The sequence below is a fragment of the Cygnus olor genome, chromosome Z, assembly GCF_009769625.2.
Source record: "Cygnus olor isolate bCygOlo1 chromosome Z, bCygOlo1.pri.v2, whole genome shotgun sequence".
Lineage (NCBI taxonomy): Eukaryota > Metazoa > Chordata > Aves > Anseriformes > Anatidae > Cygnus > Cygnus olor.
In genome coordinates this window covers 74,471,808-74,482,779 of record NC_049198.1, presented here as the reverse complement: position 1 = coordinate 74,482,779, position 10,972 = coordinate 74,471,808, and positions in this window count along the sequence as shown.

Sequence of the window (10,972 nt, the reverse complement as noted above, 5' to 3'; positions counted from 1 at the left end):
GTTGAATTTTTGGAAATCTATACTTCCTGGATGTACAGCTAAACTGTGGCAGATTTAAGCACCACCCTGCGGGCTTTCCTGAAATAGGACATGGTATAAGTAAATGCCTTGAGTGAACTGAATTCAAGACTGCATTTATTTATACCTCATAAATATTTTTCCCTGTACCCCCTTCCTGAGGTTATAAGCCACATCTTTCTCCCCACTCTTAATGAGCAGCCAGCAATGTGAGCAGTAGTAATAACCTCTGAGTAGATGAGCAATCACGGTACTTATAATTAATATTCTGATACCTGTATGCTCCTAAGGTGTATCAGACACTGCATTAGCCAAAGACCTTGATCTTACACTTGTTAACCAGCATCTTCCACTTGTTAAAGCCCTTAGTGCAACTTCTGAGAGCAGTTGTGTCCGCTTTGTCCTTCATAGGCTCTCTATTTTGGAACATCCCTGTCCAGATCAGGAGTACCTCTGCTGTGGGTGCCATAATGACCATGTCCTTTCTCCCATCTGAGTTTCATTAGGTGACCTGACTGACACAGATATGAATATGTAATAAATTACAGAAACTTTCATCAGTTCCAGCCCCTTAAATATGAACTGACTGCTTTCAATTTCTACTTCAAAGACGGTTTTTCACTTTAAAGGTTTCTTCCGCAAAAACTGGTGGGATTACAACATAAACAAGTTGTATGTTAGAAATCCATTTACAGAGGAAATAATATGCTGTAAATTTTGAAAGAATTGATAAGAATCCAAAGCAGTCCCCAGTGCAGTCATAAATTCACCATCTCAGAAAGGCAAAATATCTCATTCCACAACTTGCTCACAAACTACTCATTCTTGGAAAAATCTAAATGGCAGCTGGTAAAATAATTAGGACCATACAGACATAATTACATTGTGCATCTGCAACTGTTCTATCACCATTAGACTACATAGTTAAGTACCCAGAAAACAGCTGGATTAAGCCTACTCTCAGCTCATTTTAGGATGTGGAACTGACAGCAAAATGCCTCCAGCTCGATAAATTTTCCTGGACATTTGGATGTGGTCACAAAGGTAGTAGGAAGAACAGGAAACATTTAATACCTTCAGCCTGGTGTGGTAGTTGTTATCCCTTAAACAACAACAACAAAAAAAAAAAGAAAAAAAAAAAAGATACCTTTTATTAGATTAACATTTCAAAGAAAAATATGATTAAATATCAGCTTTCCTTTTTAAGGGTTATACTCATTATTCTGGACTCAGGCCAGGGGATACTGAGCTATCATGTCTGACGTGATTTAGAGCTAGAGCATGAAATGTAATTTCCTTTATTCTGGCCCAGTTTCTGATCTTCAGGGGAACTTGAACTACTGTAGCTCCTCAGACAGACAGGGTGCTGCCCAAGTATTTACAGCATCCCTCCCTTGAAGAGCTTATATTCAGAAAGGCAGAAGACAAAGCGTTTAAGAAAGCAGCCTGTGGACAAAGTCCCCAGAATCACAAAGTTCATATAACCCACAAAAACACTGTTTTGTATTACTTGCAACGTTTTTTAACAATTTTACTGGTCAAAGTCTTTCCTCTCTCTATGCACACCACTCTCCGTGATGCACATCCATGCACTTGCACCTCATCCAGGGCTTTATACACACAACCATTCTTAAACCAAAAGAGCTTTTCATGAGTTTGTTGAGTCTTTGCTGAGATCAGGAACCAAGAGAGACAATCGATCCAACTACAAAACATGCAGTTCATTTTATAGTTGCTTAAAACACCAGCTATTGGAAGTGCCCCATGTGTTAGAAATGCCATAGACCTAAATAAGATAGAATAGATCAGAAACAAAATATTGTCCATAACTGAAACCTATAAATCTTGCAAAACATAGAGAAGAATCTTGGTAAGTAAGGAAGAATTTCTCATTACTCTGTCCGCCAAGAAGAGCAGCTGGCTCAGTGACCAACAGACACCGAAAGAAATGTAATTTTAGCCATGGTATCAAGGATGACGAGATATCAAATACCAGAAAACAAAAGCTCTTTACAGGAGATAAATGGAAAATGAAAGGCAATAATATCACATCAAGAAAAATTCTGTATAGACAAAAACATATCCCTAATTCTAAGGTCAGATACTCAATAGTCTAAAGACCTGCAAATATATTGCTTAAGACCTGAGTTCTACCTTGAAAAAAAAAAAAAAAGTGTTTTTTTGTTGATGGTGGTGGTGGTGGGTTTTTTGTGTGTTTTGTTGTTGTTGTTGTTGTCATTGTTCTGTTCGTTTGTTTGTTTGGTTTGGTTTTGGTTTGTTTTATTTTTGCTCAGGCATAAATTACCTACAACTTCTCTTCTCTCCTTCACAAAAGACTCACACACCAAAAGGAACACAAACACTTCATGTGGCTGAAGCTTAGGAAGTTTACACCACACGTCTTACAAAAAAAAAAAAGCGTTATGTCTACTATCATTGTTTTAACTTATGTATGCAAAAACTCAATTTTATTCATATTCAAAAGATTAGACTAAGGTGTCAGATTGAGAGCATGAAGAACATTTGCTCTTTCTGCTTAACTCAGTAATGACATTTCTGTTAATAAATGTCTCTTCTTCTTTTGCCTCTTGAGGAGTTGTGATATTTTCTTCATCACCAGGCTATCTCTCAGGAACTACAGCTTCACACTTACAAGAGGTAACTGGAAGGTTGTGACTTGTGCATTTGTACACACTGTAACTTAGCATAGGCCAACAAAAAAAATGCAGTTTTCCTCACTATAGTCTCAGTAACATTCTTTAAGAGAAGTATTCAAAAGGCAAGCAATGTATTTGAAGGCATAGTATGGCAGTAATTTTTCTGATCACATCCACAAGGAATATTTAGCCTTCTAGATGTGATCGATATGTATGCAAAAAGCAGATTTTTCTCTCGGTCTCCAACTGCTTAATATGAAACTTCCTGATTAGAAAATATGTTTTATCTTTGCTGGAGACAGAAACTCTCTGTGGATTGTTTTTGTTAAAGCTTTCCTAGTGCAAAATACACATGGGAGATGTACAACAAATTTCCCTTGTCTCCTTCCTTTCCTCATACTCAGTTTCTTTCCTCAAGACTTTTCCCCAAGCAATTAATTATCTGCTTAGCCCCTTTAACTATCCATTTCTCTGGTAAATAAAATATGCTGATAGTGTCTTCAGGACATTAGGTACCATAAGAATATAAAAATATACTAAATATAAAAAGTTGACACAGCCTGTAAGAAATAAGTTAGGAAGAGCTAATGAAAAACTCCATAGCTGTAATCTTAGATGAGGTCAAGATTCTAAACACATTAATAACAACTTATATGAATAAATGTAATCAGGTTACTGAACAAATGATATGTCATATAATGTTACTTCTTGTGGAAAAGAGTGTTATCTACATTAGAGTGAGCGTTATGAGATGAGTATGGATTATGGATGTATGCATAATCAAATTCAAAATAATGTTTAGGTTTTGTAGGTGTCTGCTAAAAGAAAGAATGTGCATGGCCTGAGTTTGTGGATGCTTACAGTAGCATCAGTCGCAAATATTCTTCCTAAAGCCAGGAGAGAGTGTTGCTGCTTGAGATTCTGGTGTAAAATGCACCAGATTACACCCAATCCTGCTGGATTGGAACCAAGCCTGGACTGTCTTCCTAATGAATTTAGGACCTGAGTTAGATGAACTTCATGCACACAGGGGAATATAACTGTGAGATACACCCAATTTGTTTATTTCTATATCTTTGAACCCCTAACCATGCAGGTTTTTCAATACAGAGAGTGAGGAGGCTAAACACTCAGCAATGCCTTTCCATTTTACAATGTTGCTGCAATCTATGTTGTGTTCTAAAACAAAATTTTATTTATCCTTTTATCCTTTGAGGCCACACTATAAAAAAACACAGCAAAAAATATAAGAAGGATGTGGTCTTCAAAGGGACTGCTTGAGGGGCAATGGATGCTATCAACACAGATGATAGTTCATCTGAACACCACGTCTAGACAGCCAGGTGCAGACAGCTGTGCATCCGGTCCACCTGCGCTTCTTGCTGTCCGACTGGAGAACAAGTCTCATCTGGAGGTGATGCAGCTCACAGCCAGCTGGTGTTGCCTGCTGCAGATCAAACACCTCACCTATCCACACAGAGATTCTTCAAGATATTCTGAAAACTGCCTGTTTTGTGCCTCTGTCCAAAAAGCTCTGCACGAAAAGAGATGGGATTAAGCATGGCACAGAAAGGAAGGTTGCGTTAGTGGGAATGAAGCTAACAACCCTACTTGCACTGAGGCAGTATTTCAATAAATTGTAGACCATGAATTGTAGTTCTCAGATTTTGTGAGATTTTGTAGTTCTCTGTTTGCCCTAAAAAAGTATGTTTTGTTATTTTGTTTGCTTGTTTGTTTGTTTTTGCTAGCTTATAAAAAGTGTTGCTTGGCTTGTTATCTTTCTGATTTCTTTAGCAACATCAGCCCATAAAATAGAAAAATCAATCTTAATTTTACAATGTATTTACTGCAGGTTATAAATGTTGCTTGGCAGGTCCTGACTCTGGCTTTTTCTGCACCTGGTTAAAGAATGATAATGTCAGAGCAAACTGGCTTGCATTTTTCCCCCAGATTCACTGAAAGTTCTCATATTAGATTTAATTTCTGTGTTCCTAACCTCAGAATCTTCCAGTCTGGCAGGGATCCCAGCAGATGGAGTCCAATTACCTAGGACATAATTCACAGCATCTTCACTGATAGGGCAGTCAGGCACTGGAACAGGCTCCTCGGGGAAGCAGTCACGGTATCAAGCCTGATAAATTCCAAAAAGCGTTTGGACCATGCCCTTAGATATTTAGTTTAACCTTTAGGTATTCCTGTGTGGAACCAGAATTTGGATTCAATGATCCTTGTGGGATCCTTCAAACTCGAGATACTCTGTTTTGTTCTGTACTAGATTTGGGATTTGGGCTGGGATTCGTTTAGCCCAATTTTTGTTCTTTGGATCATCAGTTTCTAGTCTAAACTGCTCATCTTGACTCAATAGTCTGTAGTCTTTAGAGGGACAGGTAGGTAATACATTCCATTTTAAAATGGTGAGTTGAAACATTTCCTGAAACATCACAATGCTCTCCATCAACAACAGACAGAGCTCAGGAAGTTTAGGTTATGTTACTTTTTGGACAACCGGTGGTCAGTGAGATCAGTCCCACCATAACCATCAAAAGATGACGCTAGCATGTGCATTTAATGAAATTCTCCTTGCATGAACAAAGGTCCACAGGAGAAAATATTTCAGCTTTGCTCTGTGCCCATCTGTTTCCACACAAGTAATAGCAGTGTCAGTCCTTAGATCCTGACTCAACGTGAGACTTGGAAACGAAATTTTTTATCACAACTGTAATAATTTCTGTATCATCTGGGAATGCACAGTCAGTGCCCTGTAATTTTTGTGTCCATAAAGCATGCAATTTTGCCCCAAACTGCCAAAAGGTACAATGAACAGAAAGAATGACACAATGATTGCATGGTAAAAATCAGAGGTAGCATACAATAACATCATTATTTTAGCATGTCACAGTGAAAAGAAGGTGGTGGTCTTGTGGCATGGGAAGCACCATGTAAGCATGAGTTGTTGTTGGTGGGAAGTAGAAGGAGGTTCCTGAGAACTTTAGAAATGGGTAATCCAGACTGTTGTGATTTAGATCATGGAACCAATCATCTTGAAACTGCAGTTCCAGATCTGGCTCTGGTGATTTCAGTGGAGTTCCTCCTGAATTAGACTCAGGCCTTTATTCTCTCATCTTTTGTCATGAAAACACATCTGATGTATAGATGTATCTTATTACGGCCACACATTCAGCCAGCCACTGCTGCTTATTTTTACAGCATGGGGAACATCCGTCCATTCACTAAGGTGAACATGAGTATCTTGTTGTGTTTACTGTTCAAAAAAATAAGAGAGAAAGAGAGAGAGAAAGAGAGAGAGAAGAGAAAGAAAAATCTATTCCCCCCTGCCATTCAGGAAGAGAAATGAGAACAAATAAACCTTCATATCCACTTTCAGGTTCACGCTGATCCCAGCATGTAACTAGCTTCTTCGAGTACTGTGAATGCAATTCAACATGTGCTGTAGTAAGTTTGTGTGTGGTGGCAAGTTCGTCCGAGCAGCAAGACAAATGCAATAGTCTGAACTTCCTTCAAAGACAGATAGAGCAGTGTTTAGTGCCTCCTGTTTAACAAACAAATAATTTAACAATAACATGTTAACATTTAACAATAACAAAGGGAAGTGGAAATGTGGCAAGCACCTTTGTATACATTTGTCTGTCCTGATATTAAAATAAGTTTAGTGAACTGTTACAACTTCCAGCTAGAAAGTGACCTTCAGATCCAACCCATTCTGTCCCTCTAATGTCAATTTTAGTGAGATGTTCATAAGGACAATTAAATGAAATGACATAATCTTCACAAGACTTTGCTCATCATTTCATATCATTCTCAACTCTTAATATTGCAGGTGAAACTACTTTCCTCTCTTTGAGCTGTACAATCAGTGAAGCAGCCTAAGACAATGTTACTGTCCAGGAATTGACATGGCTTAGGTCAAATAAAAACTGGCAGAGAATCAGACCACAAAGTAGACGGAGGGAAATGAAGCATCAGAACTTGGACATCAGCCAGAAGGACTACCTGTTGACAGCAGTACAAAGGGCAGTGATGAACAGGAAGATATTCAAAAGCTGCTGACAAGGATGAGAAGGAGTATATCCAAGATTTTAAGAAAGGAAACTGATGTGGGAGAGAAACCTCAGCAGAGGTTATATCTGTAGCAGTTACAATACTCACCTGGGATGGGGCACAACATTCAGTGCGAGTATATATATATATATATATATATATATATATACAGGGGTCTTACTCTTCCTATCGCTACCCATTCCTCACTTCTCATGCCAACTAAAGAAGGAGAATGAAGGTTTAAGTGGTCCTCCCATTTGATCAAGAGTTGACTGCAAGGCCAGGTGCACAAAAATAAGTATTGCACGAGAATATTCTGAAGAACACAGAAACCTTGGGGAAAAGAGCATTCTCCATCTCTGTGAAAATGAAATACATAGTTGTTTCATGCCTGCAAATGTTTTTGGTAAATACAGAAAGCTTGCAAGATTTCTGGTAATGACACTTCTCTTACACAAAATTTCCTAAGTTAATTCAGTGCATGTACCTCATTCGGTTGCTGTGAAAACAAATTTTATGGTAGCAGAATACATCTCACAAGAAATCTCTACTATTATCAGTTGTAGCCTACAGCACGAGTGCTGGGCATCCAAAATTTTACCTCTTTGTTTAATACTGGTTATACAGTGATTACAGCATGCTCTCACAATATACCATTTCAAATGCCTTCATCCTGGCTGTAAGTGTTTCAACCCTCCTGCAACAAAGCATGAGTCAATTACAAAGTCTCACTGGACAGTCTCCCTGGAATAAGGAAAAGCAAACAAAACAAAAAAAAGTGAAAAAAAAAAAAAAACTTAATGTATTATTCTGCCCATAAAAAGCCTGACACCAAGCAGAAGTCAGCCTACATGAGAAACTTGGTTGTAGTCTGTTGATGAAATATCCTTGGCTGGGTTGACTCTCTTTTGTCCAGGAGATGGGGGAAACACCAAGAAGCTGTCTCTATCAAGCTGCCCAAAAGGTGCATAGAGCTGTTTCCAGTTGTCTATACTAGTGATAGCATAACATAGATATGTCGTATCTGGTATCCAGGTATCTAGACATGTGACAACTGTCAGAAATATATGAAGAGCTGACACAGCTAAGCTGTTATGTATCTTGTCCAGTTTCCTCCTAAGCCTTCATTTTCCATAATGCCATCTCATGTAGCTGTGGACATCTGACCTTAGCATTGTGCTAAAGAAATCTGGACTATGTGCTACCAGTAGTATCAGCCCAGAACACAATTCAGGGCAAGAGAACAAAGTGGGAGTGGAAGACCTGGATGCAAACTGGGTTGACTGTTATAAGTACAGAAACCCTAATTATGTTTGTTGAAATAAGTGCCCAGACAAGTTACCTCCCCATGTTGCTGTTCTCTGCATCCACCATGCATTTGGTTTTCTAACTCTAAGAGACTGTACACATTTCCAAAACCTGTAACTCACTTTAGTGTATAATTTTGAATTTAAATCTCTGAAGATGGCAGTAACCCCGTGGGTTTTGGTTGACTAACGGCTTTGGTCTATGAAGTATTGCAGCGGTATATGTACTAGGCCATTTGTCCAGCCACAGCCCTCAGAACAACAACTGCAAATTAACATCATTTGGCTGTCACACATTTGGAATAAATTTGAGACTGAATCATATACTAACGTAGCCTTAGTTGGGAGCATCCTGAAGGAGATCAACACTATGAAACCTGCAAACCCCAACAGTCATTGTAAGAGAAGGAGGAGCCAATCACTGGGTAGCCAATGGCTCACAAAATATCAAGAGGGCTTTGCTGGAATGTTGATCAGGGCCTGGTGTTCCAAAAATGTATCCCTAGGCAGAATCAACTCGCTGTGGATTATTATTAGTATTTATGAGTTTTTATAATCATTACTATATAGTATTTATGAGTTTTATAATGATTATTGTATTGTATTTATGAGTTCTCAGAGGTAAAGCAGTAGAAAAATTCAGACCAAAATGCTTGGAGCAATCTTTGACAACATCGGTGTCAGATTCACTGAATGACAGTTTCAACCATCATTTCTTGGGGTTTCAAAACCCCAGCTCAACACACTGACTTAGAAATAGTAGAAAAAGGTTCATTTTTCTAATTAGCTGAGTGCTACTTATTTTACAGAGGCAGAGAATGTGAAAGAAAATAAGCTTTGTTTGTCTATTTAGCGAGCATGCTAGCGTTACACTTCATTTTCACCCCATCTGCAATAGGCATGTGTATAGTTAATAAAGCTCTTCCACAAACTGTACTACTCATGGTGGAAATACTGTCACCATTTGCCAATTGCTGTATAGGTTTTGAATTTGAATTTTCCACAGCATGTTTAATCAAAACACACCAACACATTTACATGCAGTAAATCCCTCTCCTGGCCCCTAGGACTTGATGGGGATTAAGAGTGGAAGTCCTGAGTACAGACACGGCCGGCACCTCCTGGCTTGTTGGTGCAAGCTCAAAGGTAAACAAAACACCTTTGTCAAGCATACTGACAAGCAGCACCACAGTAGGAGACACAGCACCAACATACTGCTATTGTCTGTGAGATACAGAGCACGGTCCAGCCAGATAATACTCGTAAAATTGTTTGAGTATTAAAGTTATGGTCTACATCAACAGAGACTCTTACTGAGACTCATATGCTGACTCTTGTTCTGAGGCAGGTGGTGCAGTTTACATTAAAAGGGAAGAAAAGTAAACATGTAAGACCAAATGAGAGGCAGACACGCTAAAAACAACACAGTAAAGCCAGGCATAAGCATGTTTCCTTTTTCGGGTAACTATTTGAAACCTTTGGATGCCCCTGGACAAATGGATGGATTTTCTTTCTCAGCCTGGGTCTAAGTAACAGTTTAGCTTTAATTGGGCCTTCAAATTAATTCTTAAAACTGTGGTCAGCATTAGTTGCTGATGCATCATCAATCATCCTGTGTAATAAAAGGCTCATCCATGCATCTTTAAATCACTTGATGTAGTTTAAATCTCCCATCTGCTTTCATTCTTCTGCACTCTAATAAGTCTCAGTCTCTTGTAGGGATCCAGTAGCTGAAATCAATTGTGTTCTTTCTATGCAACTATTTAGCCCATTGGCTGCAGCTGATATTTTCTGCAGCCTCAGGTCTGGAAGTGTGTGGAAGGCTTAATTCTTCTGCCTAACAGTAATTTTTCATTGGTTACGGAACCTGCGAGTCATGAAGAAAATTGCCTAAACTTTGGCTGCTGGTATATTGTATTGAAGATTTTGCAACACGAAGCAACCAAGTACAAGAGATGCAGAAATCTGATGTCCTTAATTGTGGGGGGACTGCTGATTTCTGATAGAAACAAAACATTTCCAGATGCACTTTTTTACTCCTTTCATTCTCTTTTGTTTCCAACACTACTAAGCACAAATGAACATTTTACAAATGCACTTTTGCCACCAGAAAACTAAGGTAATATAGCAATATTTTAGTGAGCTTTGTTGACAAAGTCTTCTACAAAGGCTGGACTTAAACACAAAGAAAGCTTCTTTAATAGATTATCCTCTGGTGTTAGTGTCTTGATGCTTAGTGCTTCCAAAAGTAAACAGAGAAATCTTTGTTTAGTCTCAGTGTGGATCAAAAGATTTATTTTGCAGGGGAAAAGGACAGGTTTTGTTAACTGTAGTTGCTGGGAGAGTGCAGTGATATCCTCCTGCCTTCTTGCAAATTCTTGCACTGAGTAAAAGGTACATGCTTTTCAATTTCTTTTTACATTGGAACAGAAGAGTAAGTTACAAAAGAAAACCTTCTTTCTTTCTTTTTTTATTCTGTGAAAATGCTATCAAAACATGTTATTGTTCACTTTTTACACTCAAAAAACTACCTTACCTTTGCAATCACCACCTTATTTATTCTACTTACAAAATACATGCAAGTACATGATACCAGATACCAGAGAAAGTGCTGCATCTTCAATTCTCCTGAGGCTGACCTAAAATCACAAAATGTAAAGAGAGCTGCCCTATTCGTTTTTGTCTGGTGCCATAAAGAGTATGATGGTAAATTTCAGGCCAGAAGATCCTTCACCCTGCTGCCCAGACATAGGCCAATAGAAGATATTTTAGGAAGTGCATAAGAACAGAGCAGTCACTGAACTGTCCTTCCCCAATATGCCTTCCTGCCACATTGGAATTTATCATCCTGGTTATTGCTTGTTTAGAAGACTTTTTCTCCCTGGACTGATCTTTTCACAAATTCACCAGCTGTCTTTGGAACTTGCTTGT